An 18388-nucleotide genomic window follows, 5' to 3' on the forward strand; every position below is an offset into this window, starting at 1 on the left:
TAGTGATGACATTGAAAAATAGGGGAGACATGCTAAATGAGATTTGAACCTTGGTTAAGTGTAGATAGGAATTGCAGATGCTGGTTTACACCGACAAAATGCTGGAGGAACTCAGGCGGGACAGGCAGCATCTCTGGAGAGAAGGAATGGGCGACGTTTCGGGTCGAGACCCTTCTTCATACAGAGTCAGGGGGAGAAGGAGAGTAGAGATATGGAAGGGCAAGGTGTGAACGTGGCAGATCAAAGCAGACGGTGATCTAGGAATGATGATATGATCAGCCATGATCATATTGAATGTCGGTGCAGGCTCGAAGGGCCGAATGGCCTACTCCTGCACCTATTTTCTATGTTTCTATGTTTCTATGAAACGTAGAATGGTCCATTGTTGGAAGATGACAACGAGGTGTACAAACGGTAAAATTAATCAGGAGGACAGTGAAACTAGTCGGAGAACTAAGTCACAAGTTGGAACACTGTCTGCGGTAACAGAGATGCTGGAGAAGAGACAAGACTCACAAGAATAAGAGCAGGAATGTGAGGTATGCATGTCAGGAAAGGATTAGCAGAAGAGGACTTGTCATTTCTTGAGAAGGGAAGGACACTGGTGACTTAATGGAGTTATGTAAAATTCTGAAGGATTTTGACAGACTCGATGCAGAGTGAGTTTCCACGTGGGACAGGTATAACCTTACGCAGTCAGTATAAGGTGGTGCTGCCAGGAAACCAGAAGTACCCAAGGAGTATTGACAATGTAGAACTCACCACCACAATGATTGCTTGAAGTGAACGGAAAAGCCATAGGATCAAACAGGTATATCTAGAAGCCAACATGTCCACCATTTCAAGAAGAAAGCGTTTGACGGCACTGGGCCTGTACTCGCTGGAGTTTAGAAGAATGAGGGGGCACCTCATTGAAACGTACAGAATAGTGAAAGACTTGAATAGTGCGGACGTAGAAAGGATGTTTCCACTAATGGGAGAGTCTAGGACCAGAGGTCGTAGCCTCAGAATTAAAGGACATTCTTTTAGGAAGGAGAGGAGGAGATATGTCTTTAGTCAGAGGGTGGTGAATCTGTGGAGTTCTTTGCCACAGAAAGCTGTGGAGGCCAAGTCAGTGGATATTTTTAAGGCAGAGATAGATAGATTCTTGATTAGTACGGGTGTCAGAAGTTATGGGGAGAAGGCAGGAGAATGGGGTTAGGAGGGAGAGATAGATCAGCCATGATTGAATGGTGTAGTAACCTTGGGCCAAATATCACTTATGATCTTATGATCTTATGAAGAAGGCAACAGATTGTCGCCCTGATATACTTAGATAAGAAAGATAGAAATAACCTTGGGGTGGAGCATAAACCTTAGCATGTACTGCATGGGTCAAGCAGCCTGTTTCAGTGAAATATATCCTATGTATCCTATGAGGTTATCCACTTTGGTGGTAAGAATAGGAAGGCAGAGTATTATCTGAATGGTGTCAAGTTAGGAACAGGGGACGTACAACGAGATCTGGGTATCCTAGTGCATCAGTCACTGAAAGGAAGCATGCAGGTACAGCAGGCAGTGAAGAAAGCCAATGGAATGTTGGCCTTCATAACAAGAGGAGTTGAGTATAGGAGCAAAGAGGTCCTTCTGCAGTTGTACAGGGCCCTAGTGAGACCGCACCTGGAATACTGTGTGCAGTTTTGGTCTCCAAATTTGAGGAAGGACATTCTTGCTATTGAGGGCGTGCAGCGTAGGTTTACTAGGTTAATTCCCGGAATGGCGGGACTTCCATATGTTGAAAGACTGGAGCGACTAGGCTTGTATACACTGGAATTTAGAGGGATGAGAGGAGATCTTATCGAAACGTATAAAATTATTAAGGGGTTGGACATGTTAGAGGCAGGAAACATGTTCCCAATGTCGGGGGATTCCAGAACAAGGGGCCACAGTTTAAGAATAAGGGGTAGGCCATTTAGAACTGAGACGAGGAAAAACTTTTACAGTCAGACAGTTGTGAATCTGTGGAATTCGCTGCCTCAGAAGGCAGTGGAGGCCAATTCTCTGAATGCATTCAAGAGGGAGCTGGATAGAGCTCTTAAGGATAGCGGAGTCAGGGGGTATGGGGAGAAGGCAGGAACGGGGTACTGATTGAGAATGATCAGCCATGATCACATTGAATGGCGGTGCTGGCTCGAAGGGCCAAATGGCCTACTCCTGCACCTATTGTCTATTGTCTATTGAAATGAAGGTGTGAATGAAAACCCCCAAAGTGCCTACTAGTTATGCTACTGTATCTTCCATCACATGCTGAAAGTTAAGTGATAGATGCTACAGGACTGTAGATAAAAATAGTGAGCAATCCATGCAGCAAGACCTAGTGTTTCCTCATGCTTTATTACCTTACATAGAAGAATGTAAATCAAAGTCAGAATTGAATTGAAATGGGCAACACGGTGATGCAGCGGTAGAGTTGCTGCCTTACAGCGAATGCAGCGGCGGAGATTCGGGTTCGATCCCGACTACAGGTGCTGTCTGTACGGAGTTTGTACGTTCCCCCCGTGACCAACATGGGTTTTCTCCGAGATCTCCGGTTTCCTCCCACACTCCATAGACGTACAGATTTGCAGATTAATTGGCTTGGTAAATGTAAAAATTGTCCCTAGTGGGTGTAGGATGGTGTTAATGTGCGGGGATCGCTGGTGTGCGCTGGCTCAGTGGGCCAAAGGGCCTGTTTCCACTCTGTATCTCTTAACTAAACTAAATTAAACCCAATTCTCTGGAGCAGTGAGCTGGAGCAGAAGTACTAGTGGTGCTGCCTATTTTGCCTTTCAGTGTGGCATGGTGGCAGAGTGGTAGAGTCGTGGGAGACCTCTGCTGCAGCTCACAGCTCCAGAGAGTTGGGGTAAAATATGACTTTGATGCCATCTGTGTGAGGTTTGCATGTTCTTGCTGTGGCTGTGAAGATTTCCTCTGGGCCATCTTAAACGCAAAGGGTGTGCATCTGTGAATTTTCCCCACAGTAAGAGCTGATGAAAGCTGGTGATCCAAAGCTGACTCCAGAAGGAGTCCATGAAGCGAACCACATTCGACACAACAACAGCAAAGTGCTTAACTGCATCTTCGAAACTTCCGCCTCTGCATGTTGTGAAAACTCACAGTTGTTGGAAGCTGTACCGGATAATTGGGACAGTTTTGGTAACATTTCAATAGACAATCGACAATAGGTGCAGGAGGAGGCCATTCGGCCCTTCGAGCCAGCACCACCATTCAATGTGATCATGGCTGATCATTCTCAATCAGTACCCCGTTCCTGCCTTCTCCCCATACCCCCTGACTCCGCTATTCTTAAGAGCTCTATCTAACTCTCTCTTGAATGCATTCAGAGAATTGGCCTCCACTGCCTTCTGAGGCAGAGAATTCCACAGATTCACAACTCTCTGACTGAAAAAGTTTTTCCTCATCTCTGTTCTAAATGGCCTACCCCTTATTCTTAAACTGTGGCCCCTGGTTCTGGACTCCCCCAACATTGGGAACATGTTTCCTGCCTCTAACGTGTCCAACCCTTAAATAATCTTATATGTTTCGATAAGATCCCCTCTCATCCTTCTAAATTCAAGTGTATACAAGCCTAGCCACTTCAGTCTTTCAACATATGACAGTCCCGCCATTCCGGGAATTAACCTAGTAAACCTACGCTGCACACCCTCAATAGCAAGAATATCCTTCCTCAAATTTGGAATTTGAGAAGACTGCACACAGTACTCCAGGTGTGGTCTCACTAGGGCCCTGTACAACTGCAGAAGGACCTCTTTGCTCCTATACTCAACTCCTCTTGTTATGAAGGCCAACATTCCATTGGCTTTCTTCACTGCCTGCTGTACCTGCATGCTTCCTTTCAGTGACTGATGCACTAGGACACCCAGATCTTGTTGTACATCCCCTTTTCCTAACTTGACACCTTTCAGATAATAATCTGCCTTCTTATTCTTACCACCAAAGTGGATAACCTCACACTTATCTGCATTAAACTGCATCTGCCATGCATCCGCCCACTGACACAACCTGTCCAAGTCACCCTGCAACCTCATAGCATCTTCCTCACAGCTCACACTACCACCCAGCTTTGTGTCATCTGCAAATTTGCTAATGGTACTTTTAATCCCTTCATCCAAGTCATGAATGTATTATCTGGCCTGTACTCGCCAATGGAACCTATTGGGAATTCAGGAGAAACTTGTTTCTCTCTTAGAGAGCAGTGGGAATGTGGAACCCATAGCTTGAGACAACTTGCACAGATGCATCTAAGGAAAAGTTGGGTAAATGCATGCAGGGAAAGGAAAAGAAGCTTTGAGGAAGAGGTGGGAGGATAAGGTGGGAATAAGCTATGAAGTGTAAATGCTTGCTTGGAGCACCAAGGTGACATTGACTACTGTGTTGCAATTTCAACTTACTCATTATATTGCAACAAATATCAAACTTTACTTCACTATTTGGTTATCAAATTCTGACTTAAAATTTGCTTAAAAACATTACACGACCCCACGTTGGTTTGCGTTCCTAGAAAATGCATAGCGTAACAATTTCACAATTTTCGGGAACACATAGTTGTGTCATCTGCAATAAAGATCGGTATTGGTTTATGATTGTTACATACACTGAGGTACGGTGATAAACATTGTTTTGCGTGCTAAACCATCCCATGCATGACTACAACTATACCAGTCCCAGGCACATTAGCTAACACAAAGGGGGAAAGGAAATAGAGTGCATAATATAGTTGTTCAGCTTCAGAGAAAGTCGAGATTAAAAAAAGTGCAGAGGCCGCAATGAGGTAGATTGGGAGATCGGGAATGTAAGCTTAGTTTACGAGAGGTCTGTTCAAGTGTGTGGGGAAGAAGCTGTTCTTGAATCTGGGTGGTACATGTCATCATCTCTGGAGAAAAGGAATGGGTGACATTTCGGGTCGAGACCCTCCTTCAGACTGAGAGTCAGGGGAAAGGGAAACGAGAGATATAGATGGTGATATGGAGAGATATAGAACAAACTAGACCATGGACCCATTGGGCCCAAACCTCCTGCATTGGTGCAGCACCCTCTCCTCTCTCCCCCCCCCCTCCCCCTCCCCTCCCTCAGGAACAAACAAATAAACAAACAAACAGCACCCTCTCCTCTCCGCCCCCCCGCTGTCCTCCCTCCCCTCCCCTCCCCTTCCCCTGTGCCCACTCCATCCCCCTCAAACCCCGTTATCCTCCCTCCCCCCCCCCCCATCCTCCCTCCCTCACCCCCTCCCTCCCTAGGAGATAGATTTAAACTTTAAAATGTGAATAACTTGAAAAATATAACACCGAATTCAATGAAACGTCTTCCATTAGCACCAAAGGGACGACGGTGAGTAAGGTGGGCCTAAATTTGTCGAGCTATCGTGTACGGTTTTGGCTGTAGTTCAGGGACAAACAAACAAACAAACGAGAGTTTTAATATACAGATGAATGAAAGATAAAACACACGTGGCTGTGGCAGCGAGTCTGGGATAAAACGTGGTGGGAGAGCAGGAGGAATTGTGAAGGGGGAGCAGTGAGAGAGGATGTTGCAGGACTCTCGCCAGGGAGAGGAGGAGAACTTCTTCAAATGTAGGCACACCTTGAGGAGGTTTCGCAGTGGAGCGGACAAAATGGAAGTGTGGATGCTACTTTGCACCAGAGATAGACACAAAAAGCTGGTATCACAAAATGCTGGAGTAACTCAGCGGGTCAGGCAGCATCTCAGGAGAGAAGGAATGGGTGACCTTTCAGGTTGAGACCCTTCTTCAGACACACACACAAAGTAACTCAGCAGGTCAGGCAGCATCTCAGGAGAGAAGGAATGGGTGACCTTTCAGGTTGAGACCCTTCTTCAGACACACACACAAAGTAACTCAGCAGGTCAGGCAGTATCCCTGGAGAAAAGGAATAGGTGGCGTTTTCGGGTCGAGACCCCACTTCATATAGAGTCAGGGGGGGGGGAGAGGGAAACGAGAGAGATGTATACAGTGACATGGAGAGATATTGCAGAGGAGTCTGGCGTTGGAAGGGTTAATAAATCCGCGCCCCACACACACACACACACACACACACACACACACAGGGAGGAGCTCTGGGACTTAGCAGCCACCTTTATCCTGCCGTGGATAAAGCGAGGATGAAAGAGATGTGGGGCAAGGAGTGTGGTGTTGGCTGAGCTGCGGGCAGGTGGTGGTGGTGGTGGTGAGATGGGGCTGGGTGAAGGCACGGCTCCCTGTGACAGCCGCTCCCACACAAGGACTGCCTGCTGGAGAGGGCGATAGCGACTCTGACCCGTCTCTGCACCAGGGAAGCAGATGGGGAGAAGTCTAAACCCGAACTTTAATCAGCAGTGCAAAAGAAAGACTGTTTCACAAGCCAACTTTTCTGTGAATTCAAGGAGGGGGAGAGGAGGGGAGGGGAGGGGGGAGTTGAAGTTCACCTGTTGACGGAGCCTGGGTTGAATGAGGGTTATGTGTGTTGGATTGATCTCTGTCCGTGGACCACGTTCTCTGGAGCCTCCCGGGCCACTTCTGAAGACCAGCAACAACTAAGGTACATCTATCTCCTCATTCAGTTCACCAGCTCTCTGCTAAACCTTTTCAGTAGCTGCTGGGTCGACCTGTAACTTCTGCTGGGTCGACCTGTAACTTCTGCTGGTTCGACCTGTAACTTCTGCTGGGTCGACCTGCAACTTCTGTTGGGTCGACCTGTAACTTCTGTTGGGTCGACCTGTAGCTTCTGCTGGTTCGACCTGTAACTTCTGCTGGGTCGACCTGTAACTTCTGCTGGTTCGACCTGTAACTTCTGCTGGTTCGACCTGTAACTTCTGCTGGGTCGACCTGTAACTTCTGCTGGGTCGACCTGTAACTTCTGCTGGGTCGACCTGTAACTTCTGCTGGGTCGACCTGTAGCTTCTGCTGGTTCGACCTGTAACTTCTGCTGGGTCGACCTGTAACTTCTGCTGGGTCGACCTGTAAACTTCTGCTGGGGAACCCATTGCCGGTGGTGACCCCTCTCTCAATGTGGTGTGGGAAGGAACTGCAGATGCTGCTGGTTTTAAACCCAAGAGAGAGGCACGAAAAAAGCTGGGAGTCACTCCGCGTCTGGGACAGGCAGCATCTCTTGGAGAGAAGGAATGGGTGAGGTTTGGAGTGGAGAGACCCTTCTTCAGACTGACAATAGACAATGACAATAGACAATGACAATAGACAATAGGTGCAGGAGGAGGCCATTCTGCCCTTCGAGCCAGCACCCCCATTCAATGTGACCATGGCTGATCATTCTCAATCAGTACCCCGTTCCTGCCTTCTCCCCATACCCCCCTGACTCCGCTATCCTTAAGAGCTCTATCCAGCTCTCCCTTGAATGCATTCAGAGAATTGGCCTCCACTGCCCTCTGAGGCAGAGAATTCCACAGATTCACAACCCTCTGACTGAAAAGGTTTTTCCTCATCTCAGTTCTAAATGGGAACTGAGAGTTCAGGGGGAGAGGGGGGGGATGAGTGGCGGTGAGAGATATTTTATATCGAGTTGAAAGAAGCGTCCCCGTTTGTTTGGGTTGAATCTCGATGCGTTGCAGGCGAAATCTGAAGTGCAAGCGGAATGGACAGAAGGGAGTTGCTCGGTGTGTCAGGCAGTATCTGTGGAGGCAGACAGTGTGGGCAGGAGGCAGGTAGTGTGGGCAGGAACCGCAGTAGCTGGTTTACACCGAAGACATGCACGAAATGCTGGAGTAACTCAGCGGGACAGGCAGCTTGGAAACATAGAAACATGGAAAATAGGTGCAGGAGTAGGCCATTCGGCCCTTCCAGCCAGCACCTCTCCCGCTCCATCTGGTCATGGCTGGTCATCTAAAATCAGTCCCCCGTTCCTGCTTTCTCCCCGTATCCCTTGATTCATCATCTCTGGAGTTAAGGAACAGGTGACCCTTTGAAGGGACATCTGTGGAAACATAGAAAATGGGTGCAGGAGGAGGCCATTTGGCCCTTCGAGCTAGCACCGCGTGGAGATGGGGTTCACTGATGGAAGGGCACTAGGTTGTCTGTATATGCATTTATATATACGTGTGTGTGTGCGTGTATTATCGAGTGCATCTTAAACAGCCAACCTGTGCCCTTGTTCAGACCCAAAGGTTTCCCATGCGTTTTGGTGGTGGTGTCTTTCTGCACGTACTGCTTGTATGTCGTGGGCTTTGTAACACTGCTGAACACGTCCGTCCAGCTCCTCATTGACAGCTCTGGGCAATAAATAGTGCCTAGAAGCCATAAGCTTTTTTGTTTTAATGGTGTATTGGTCAAAGCAAAGATCTTTTTTTTTTGCCAAAGTAGATAATGGTGGGGTTAATAATGTAGGAATGTTATTCAGGCACGTCCTCTCCCGAGGCAGTGTGTGTGAACGCACCGGGGTGTTACTAATGTATTTTGTTATGCCTTGTAGATGTATTACATTTTTACTGTCTCTTATTCTATCCCAGTCCTGCTGGTTTATACACTGTGCATATTTCATTCTAAATGCACATAGACAATAGACAATAGGTGCAGGAGGAGGCCATTCAGCCCTTCGAGCCAGCACCGCCATTCAATGTGATCATGGCTGATCATTCTCAATCAGTACCCCGTTCCTGTCTTCTCCCCATACCCCCTGACTCCGCTATCCTTAAGAGCTCTATCCAGCTCTCTCTTGAATGCATTCAGAGAATTGGCCTCCACTGCCTTCTGAGGCAGAGAATTCCACAGATTCACAACTCTCTGACTGAAAAAGTTTTTCCTCATCTCCGTTCTAAATGGCCTACCCCTTATTCTTAAACCGTGGCCCCTTGTTCTGGACTCCCCCAACATTGGGAACATGTTTCCTGCCTCTAACGTGTCCAACCCCTTAATAATCTTATACGTTTCGATAAGATCTCCTCTCGTCCTTCTAAATTCCATCCTTCTGTTTGTTGGTTACACATCCAACTATTAAGAGTGGCGCAGCGGTAGAGTTGCTGCCTTGCAGCGCCAGAGACCCGGGTTCGATCCTGACTACGGGTGCTGTCTGTTAGGAGTTTATACGTTCGCCCTCAGACGGCGTGGGGGTTTCTCAGGTTTCCTCCCACACTCCAAAGACGTACAGGTTTGTAGGTTGATTGGCTTCTGTAAATTGTCCCTGGTGTGTAGGATAGTGCTAGTGTACAGGATTCGCTGGTTGGTGCAGACTCAGTGGGCCGAAGGGCCTGTTTCCGCGCTACATCACTGAACTGAACTATAGACTGAAAGTTCTCTTGGTCCGAGTTGCCCTGGTGATTGCTACCCCAAACGCCACTGTTGGGAGACAAGTCTACGTTAGAAGGAGCTGAGTTTGGAAAGACCAAGAGGGACCTCATTGAAACTTACTGAATAGTGAAAGGCCTGGATAGAGTGGATGTAATGTCGCAGAATAAAAGGACGTGCCTTTAAAACGGTGATGAGGAGGGTGTTGAATCTGTGGAATTCATTGCCGCAGAAGGCTTTGGACGCCAAGCTAATGGATATTTCTAAGGCAGAGATTGACAGATTCTTGATCAGAATGGGTGTTAGGGTTTGCGGGGAGAGTGGGGTTGAGAGGGAAAGGTAGATCAGCCATGATTGAGTGACAAAGTAGACTTGATGGGCCGAATGGCCTAATTCTGCTCCTATCACTTATGAAAGCCAGCCAGTGTTGTTCACTTTGTGGTAGTACATTAACAACAGCTTGTTGTGAAAAATATTTCCTCAAATATGATTATGGTTTCCTGGAGTCACCACTTTAGAGATGTCAGTGCAACCCAAGTGTTTCAGCAGTATTTTGTATTAAATGGGTGGGGGGAAATAGTTCCTCTTATTCCAATGATACCATACAGTTCCCTCACCCTGATGTGGTCATAATGACATTCAAAGCAGGTGCGATATTAACCCAGCAAATCTGATCTATAAATGTTTAATATGTCTGTCTCTGTCTGTTTTTGTTATTGCCATTGCAGCATTAACCACTTTGCAAAGATGAGTAATATCTCTGCTGGTAAAAATAAGCAAGGTATAGTCGTACAGCACCAAACAAGTCCGTCGGCCCAATTTTCCCATGCTTTCCAAGATCTCCCATCTGCCTGCATTTGGCCCATATCTCTCTAAACCTTTCCTATCCATGTACCTGTCCAAATATCTTTCAAATGTTGTTTTTGCCTCTGTCTCAACTACCTCCTCCGGTAGCACATTCCATATGCCCACCACCCTTTGTGTGAAAAAGGTTGTCCCTTGGGTTCCCATTAAATCTTTCCCCTCTAACCTTAAACCAATGTTCATAAGACATAAGAGCAGAATTGGGCCATTCAGCCCATCGTGTCTTCTCTGCCGAATAACCCACTGGTTCTTGATTTCCCTACTCTGGGTAAAAGCCGATATGCATACACCCTCTCCATTCCCCTTATGATCTTACACACCTCTATAATGTGGAGTATATTGATGGGTGGTACGGCGATGCAGCGGTAGACTTGCAGCCTTGCAGCGCCAGAGACCCAGGTTCAATCCTGACCACGTCCGTACCAAGTTGGTACGTTCTCTCTGTGACAGTGTGGGTTTTCTCTGGGATCTCTGGTTTCCTTCCACACTCCAAAAAGCACAGATTTGTCGGCTAATCGGCTAAGATATCCCTATTTGGTGACATCTACGGATAGGGAAAGAAAGTAGGCGCGGAAGAAAACATAAAAACAAGGGAAGCGAAGATTGGAAGCAGGGAGAAAAGAAAAGAAAAACGAGGAAAGCAAAATAAAAATGCAGAAAAGCAGTGGGTGGGTTTATTTAAACACGCAGGAGTAGAATCTTCTGTTTCAATTGTTTCCTTTCAGGGCCTCTAGACTTTGCACTACGTAAATCTTGTTATTTAAAAAGGAACTCTTAATGCAATTAAATATCAACATTTTGTTTTATGCCAAAATACATCAATATCTTGTTCTGAGGGAGGTCAAGAACAGGCTCCAGGCAGGCACTGCAAGGCCTGGAGTGCCACAATTGTTCCAAAGATTTGTAACTCATGGCCAAAATTCCTTCACATTACATTTTGCTTGTATTTCTTTTTAAGAAAGTCTTGTAACAATTCTTTGCTACTTCTCCAACAAATCCCGGGCTGGTTTGATTTTAGCATTTAGCTTTGTTTCGAGATAGAGTGTGGAAACAGGCCCTTCGGCCCACCAAGTCCACACCGACCAGCCATCCCCGCACACCGACACTATCACACACACACACACACACACACACACACACACACACACACACACACACACACACACATGCACACACACACTCGGGACAATTTACATTTACACCAAGCCAATTAACCTACCGACCTGTAGGTGTGGGAGGAAACCGAAGATCTCGGAGAAAACCCACACGGTCACGGAGAGACCGTACAAACTCCGTACAGACAGCACCCGTAGTCGGGATCGAACCCACGTCTCTGGCACTGTAAGCATTGTAAGACAGCAACTCTACCACTGCTCCATCTATTGATATCTATTTGATATCTATTTGATATCTGTTTGATATCTATTGATATTGTTGTTCATCATGGCTCTGCAGAAATGATTTTCACTTTGATTATCAATTTGTGTTCTCAGGTTTTATTGTGGCAAATATTTGTCAAGCTAAAGGGTGAGGTGGTGCGGGGGGGGGGGGGGGGGGGGATCTAATTTATGGAAGGCACCAGAGCAATTGGGAATCATATGATGTAGCTTGTAATCATCCAGTGAGCGATCAGTAAATCAGTCTGAAGAAGGATCCTGACCTGAAACGTCACCTGCCCATTTTCCTCAGAGATGCTGCCTGACCCACTGAATTACTCCAGCATTTCCTGCCTATCTAAAGCAAATCTAACCCATGGATTCTGATTTAAAAAAGGCAAACAAACTCCTACTGCTGCTGGAAATCTGCCGTGAAAAATGGAAAACGCCGCAGATAATGGTGCCAGAGCTATGGGGGCGAAGGCAGGAGAATGGGGTTGAGAGGGAGAGATGGATCAGCCACGATTAAATGCCAGAGTAGACGTGATGGGCCGAATGGCCTAATTCTGCTCCAATAACCTATGAACATCTGAGATAATCAGGAGGGCAGGCAGCATTTGTAGAGATGGTAAAATATTTTGTGTTTCTGGTCAGTAACCACTTACTGGAACTGTGTAAAAGCTTTACATTTGCTCACGTATTGAACATCCATTTAAATTGCTTCCGTCCTGTTGGCAAGAAAGCAATTGGTGCCTTCACCTAGAAAGTTGGCGTGCAGGTACAGCAGGCAGTGAAGAAAGCTAATGGTATGTTGGCCTTCATAATGAGAGGATTTGAGTATAGGAGCAAAGAGGTCCTTCTGTAGTTGTATATGGCCCTGGTGAGACCACATCTGGAGTATTGTGTGCAGTTTTGGTTTCCTGATTTGAGGAGGGACGTCCTTGCTATTGAGGCAGTGCAGCGTAGGTTCACGAGGTTAATCCCTGGGATGGAGGGACTGTCATATGAGGAAACTGGGCTTGTATTCACTGGAGTTTAGAAGGATGAGAGGGGATCTTATGGAGACGTATAAAATTATAAAAGGACTGGACAAGCTAGATGCAGGAAAAAATGTTCCCAATGTTGGGGGAGTCCTGAACCAGCAGACACAGTCTAAGAATAAAGGGGAGGCCATTTAAAACTGAGGTGAAAAGAATTTTTTTCACCCAGAGAGTTGTGAATTTGTAGAATTCTCTGCCACAGAGGGCAGTGGAGGCCAATTCACTGGATGAATTTAAAAGAGAGTTAGATAGAGCTCTCGGGGCTGGTGGAATCAAGGGATATGGGGAGAAGACAGGCACCGGTTACTGATTGTGGATGATCAGCCATGATCACAATGAATGGCGGTGCTGGCTCAAAGGGCCAAATGGCCTCCTCCTGCACCTATTTTCTATGTTTCTATGACTGAATATAACTTGAGCAATGCAGTTAAATATAATGGAGAAGAAATGCTGTCAGTTAACAGCAGACACCTACAAGAGAACAGTTCTATCTGCTTGGTAGACACAAAATGCTGGAGTAACTCAGCGGGTCAAGCAGCATCTCGGGAGAGAAGGAATGGGTGACATTTCGGGTCGTGGCCCTTCTTCAGCATTTGCAGGGGTTTTTTTCCTCCAGTTTTATCTGCTTTCTGCAGCAATAGTGACAGCAATCTGTGTTTTTTTGGCCTTTAACAAATCATTTTGCTGCTGTCAAGACTGGCAAACGCATTAAGGATTTTTATTGTCGGCCACCTTTTCTCTTGGGTAACCACAGTGGCGTGTCGCTTGGCTAATAATTAAGAGTCCGAGACTGACGATCAATTTGCAGAAGTTCAGGTCCTACTGTTGCAACATAGGAATTCATTTCATTTTTTGCTACAAAGGATCTTATCTTATCACCAGTGTTGACCATGACATGATCTGATTGTCATTTCAAGAACTCGTCTGGTTAATTAAGGTCCCTTCAGGGAAGGAAGTAGTCGGTCCTTAACCAGTGAGCTGAATTTGACTGCAGTCCCAAAGCAATGCATTTGACTCTAAAGTACCATGTGAAATGATCCAGTAAACTGTTCAATTCAAGGGCAATTAGATAAGGAGAATAAATGGAAGCTTGGCCAAAGGTGACTACATCCTCTGAGTGAATAAAAGTAATTTCCCTTTGATTGAGTGCCTCGTGATAATGAATGCTATAAAAGCCTTCCATTGTTGCTGATGAAAGCAGTGAAGTGGTTTGGCCCTTTTGACAAACTGTTGCCGTCCCCAAATTGCTCTTAAACTGAGCGGTCCGCTGAACATTTCACAAGGCATTTAAGAGTTAGACATGTTGCTGGTGCCATTTTGGGAGATGAATACGGCACTGGTTGTCTTATTGGTTTGTTGGCATCACCAACCTTCACAGGATGGCTCCCGGTCCTTGCGTGACCATCTCCTCCTGTTGCCGCCCGGGTTCCAACAAAGGTCCTGCGAGCAGATTAGGCCATGACTATGAAAGTTGGGAATATTATATTAAATGTATAGAGTTGGGTTGTTATGTTACATGACCATAGAAGTTGGGATGTTCTGCCACACGAGTATAGAGTTGGGATGTTCTGTCACACGAGTATGGATTCGGGATGTTGTGTTACATGAGTATAAAGGTTGAGTGGTTATGTTACATGACCACAGACGTGGGGATGTTTTGTTACAGCTGTACAAAGCGCTGGTGAGGTCACGGTTGTAGTATTGTGTTCGGTTTTGGTCACCCTGCAATAGGGAAGATGTTAGGCTGGAAAGGGTAGAGAAGATTTGAGGATAGTGTCAGGTGTTACGGGGAGAAGGCAGGAGAATGGCGTTAGCAGGGAAATATAGATCAGCCATGATTAAATGGTGGAGTAGAGTTGATGGGCTGAATGGCCTAATTCTGCTTCTATCACTTATGACCTTGAGGTCCTGAGCTATAAGGAGAGATTGGGCAGGCTAGGACTGTACTCCTTTCACCGTAGGATGAGAGGTGATCTTGTAGTGTATAAAATCACGAGGGGAATAGATAGTGTAGCTGCACAGAGTCTTTTGCCCAAAGTAGGGGAATCAAGCACCAGAGGACATAGGTTTTAGGTAAGAGGGGAAAGATTTAATAAGAATCTGAAGGGCAGCATTTGCAGAGGGTAGTGGGTATATGGGATGAGCTGATGGAGGAGGTAGTTGAGGCAAAAACTATAACATCTAATAAATAATGGGCAGGTACATGAATCGGAAAGGTTTAGAGGGAGAGATATGGGCCAAACATGGGTAGGTGGGACTAATGTAGATGGGGCATCTTGGCTGGCATAGGCAAGCTGGGCCAAAGGGCCTGTTTCCATGTTGTACGTCTCTATGGCTGTGTGACTATTTGACACTAGTGGCTACTAGGACTCGTGCTGTCACACCCCGTGGCACTGGCCAACTAACAAAAAAGAATGATCAAAATTAAAAATGATTTATCTCAAATTGCTCCCGGCTGCTGCAATTTAATACGTGTACACCCAGAGTGATTATAAATAAACAAATAAACTTGGGTAAGCTTGCATTATTAATTGGCAAGCCGTCTACTTCAAGTGAATAGTGCCACTTGATTCACCACCTATGTTGGCTTGATCAAAGCATTGGGCAGCTTAAAATCCATGCACCCAGAGTTAAGTTTAAGTGAAACACAGCACGGAAACAGGCCCCTTTGGCCCACCGGGTTCACACCAACTAGTGATCCCTACACGCTTGCATTATCCTACACATACTAGGGACAATTTACATTTATGCCAAGCCAATTAACCGACAACCCTATAGGAAACAAAGAGTAGGGATTAACAGGTCCCTTTCAGAATGGCAGGCAGTGACTAGTGGGGTGCCGCAAGGCTCGGTGTTGGGACCGCAGCTATTTACAATATACATTAATGATTTAGGTGAAGGGATTAAAAGTAACATTAGCAAATTTGCAGATGACATGAAGCTGGATGGCAGTGTGAAGTGTGAGGAGGATGCTATGAGGATGCAGGGTGACTTGGACAGGTTGGGTGAATGGGCAGATGCAGTTTAATGTGGATAAATGTGAGATTATCCACTTTGGTGGCAAGAACAGGAAGGCAGATTATTATCTGAATGGTGTCAAATTAGGAAAAGGGGAAGTACAACGAGATCTGGGCATCCTTGTACATCAGTCACTGAAAGTAAGCAAGCAGGTACAGCAGGCAGTGAAGAAAGCTAATAGCATGTTGGCCATAACAAGAGGCGTTGAGTATAGGAGCAAAGAGGTCCTTCTGCAATTGTACAGGGCCCTGATGAGTCTACACCTGGAGTATTGTGTGCAGTTTTGGTCTCCAAATTTGAGGAAGGACATTCTTACTATTGAGAGAGCGCAGTGTAGGTTCACAAGGTTAATTCCCGGGTTGGTGGGGCTGTCGTATGTTAAAAGAATGGAGTGACCGGGCTTGTATACACAGGAATTTAGAAGGATGAGAGGGGATCTTATTGAAACATAGGATTATTAAGGGATTGGACACGCTAGAGGCAGGAAATGTGTTCCCGATGTTTGGGAGTCCAGAACCAGGGGCCACAGTTTAAAAATAAGGGGTAGGCCATTTAGAACGAAGATTAGGAAAAACGTTTTCACCCAGAGAGTTGTGAATCTGTGGAATTCTCTGCCTCAGAAGGCAGTGGAGGCCGATTCTCTGGATGCTTTCAAGAGAGAATTAGATAGAGCTCTTAAGGATAGTGGAGTCAAGGGGTATGGGGAGAAGGCAGGTACAGGGTACTGATTGTGGATGATCAGCCGTGATCGTAGTGAATGGCGGTGCTGGCTCGAAGGGCCGAATGGCCTACTCCTGCACCTATTGTCTATTGAGTGTGGGAGGAAACTGAAGATCTCGGAGAAAACCCTCACGGGTCAACCCATGCAGAACGTACAAACTCCGTGCAGACAAGCACCCGTAGTCGGGATCGAACCCGGGTCTCTGGCGCTGTAAGGCAGTAGCTCTACCGCTGTGCCATCGTGCCGCCAGAGATGGAGGAGAAGGTCAGGTGTGCCTCCATTTGACCTCCAGACTGCTCTGCTCCATGACGTGTTTGGCCTGGGAGTAAACGATTCGGTCATCACTCCTGTTGCGTACTCATAGATGTGATGTATACCTGCAATAAGATAGCGGTGGGATCAGATTGCTGGGCTGTTCCCATCGTACAAACTATGGAGGCACAAGATGGGAAGGTGGCACAACCCAGACACAAAGCATCCCACAAATGCCCAGATTTCTGGAAGTTGGTTTCATGTTATAGTGGCATGATTTTAACTTGAAACCTCAGGCATGTTAATCCAATACCATAACCACACCCGCAAATTCATTGCCACCCTGTGTTTTGAACAAAGTGACAAACAAACGCTTTTATTGACGCCGTCAGGTGATTATGAGCGCAATGTATCTGTTGTCCAAGCCCATGATTGTTCCCCAGGCACCTTCGCTGATTGAGTATCCTGCTAGCTGTGTGCAGTTTGGCTGTGTTTCCACAGTTGACCTTGCTTCTGAAGCCATCCACGGGCTGGTGAAACATTTGGTTCTTTCTGAAGTGGTGAGAAATGCCGTTTAAATGCAAGATCCTCCATGGCCTTCGCCACAAACCTGAGGGGCATTATTTCGTACCCAAGAGCTAGGAAAAAGGAATAACATAACGGTGAAGATATCACCATTCCGTGCCTTGAGTTTCTACAACTTGGTCTTGCATCCTCAATATACTGGGCTATTCCGAAGGAGCCAGCGCTGCCGTCGCAGCTGCGGCTTGCCTGCAGTCCGTCTGTCTTTTGTGTTTTTTGTTGTTTTTGTATGAATTGTAGTTTTAATATGGTGTAGTGTTTGTATGTTATGTTTGGGGGAGGGGGGTGGGAGGGAACGGGAACTGTAAAAAATTCTCTCTCCCGAACGGAGACGCGACCTTTGTTTCTGTGTCGTGTCTCCGTTCCCGCTGCGGCCTTCCACCGGCCATGCACCTGGGACCACCTGGGGCTCTGGTTCGCAGAGCCCACGGCCCGGACTCACCACCTGCGGCGCTGGCTGCCTGCGGATGCTGCGGGAGCGGCTGCGACTCGTCTCCGGAGGCTCCGGCGCGTGCCGCGTGGACGTCGGAAGCCCACAGGCCCCTGGGTGGGGGCCGACATCGGGAGCTCCGGCAGCGGCAGAGGCAGCGTGTTCGCCCGTCCCGAATCGCGGGGCTTGGGTCGGCCCGCCGCGGACCTTTCACCGTCCGGCGCGGCGCTCCAATGTCGGGAGCCCCGACCGCCCCGATGTGGCAAGTTCAACAGCCTGACCTCGGGAGAAGACGGCAGGGGAAGAGAAAAGACATTCTGGCCTTCCATCACAGTGAGAAGGGACCGGAGGAGACTCACTGTGACGGATGTTTCTTTTGTTTGGTGTTAGTGTATGATTGTATGTGTTACTACATTTTTATTGATTATTCTTATTGGTCTTAGTGTTTCAACTGCAGGTAATGTTTCATTTCACTACACATTTATGTGTATGTGACAAATAAACGACTATTGACTATTGACTATTGACTATTGAATTGAGGGGGGGGGGGGGGAGTGGGGGAGGAAAGAGTGCTGCACCAATGCAGGCGAGGTTTAGGCCCAACGGGTCCACTTGGTCTAGTATCTTTTAAATGTTGTTCTAGTACCTATTCAACAACATCCTCTGCCAGCACATTCCATACACCCACCGCCCATTAAGATGGACAGCAAGAGGAAATCATGTGCTCTTCTTGGATGGTTGCCATGGGGCCTTTTACCCACCCATGGGAGTAGATTGGGGTTTAACTTTATGCAATGACCAAAACCAATTGACGTGCTCAGTCCGCCTTGGCCTACG

The 18388-nt window shown here is 46.9% G+C and overlaps 1 protein-coding gene across 2 annotated transcripts in view; it reads left to right on the forward strand.

Moving 5' to 3' along the window:
* The first annotated feature begins 6438 nt into the window (after positions 1–6438).
* tc2n (tandem C2 domains, nuclear) overlaps positions 6439–18388 on the forward strand; it is a 75887-nt gene continuing 63937 nt past the window's right edge. The window contains exon 1 of one of the 2 annotated variants that reach the window (XM_078407221.1): positions 6439–6572. The gene's annotated coding sequence lies outside the window, so the exon portion shown is untranslated. Of the gene's footprint in view, positions 6573–7140; positions 7160–18388 lie in introns of those variants that run through there. The other variant, XM_078407222.1, reaches the window with a different exon arrangement.

The sequence above is a fragment of the Rhinoraja longicauda genome, chromosome 10 (genome assembly GCF_053455715.1).
Source record: "Rhinoraja longicauda isolate Sanriku21f chromosome 10, sRhiLon1.1, whole genome shotgun sequence".
NCBI classification, from domain to species: Eukaryota; Metazoa; Chordata; class Chondrichthyes; order Rajiformes; family Arhynchobatidae; genus Rhinoraja; species Rhinoraja longicauda.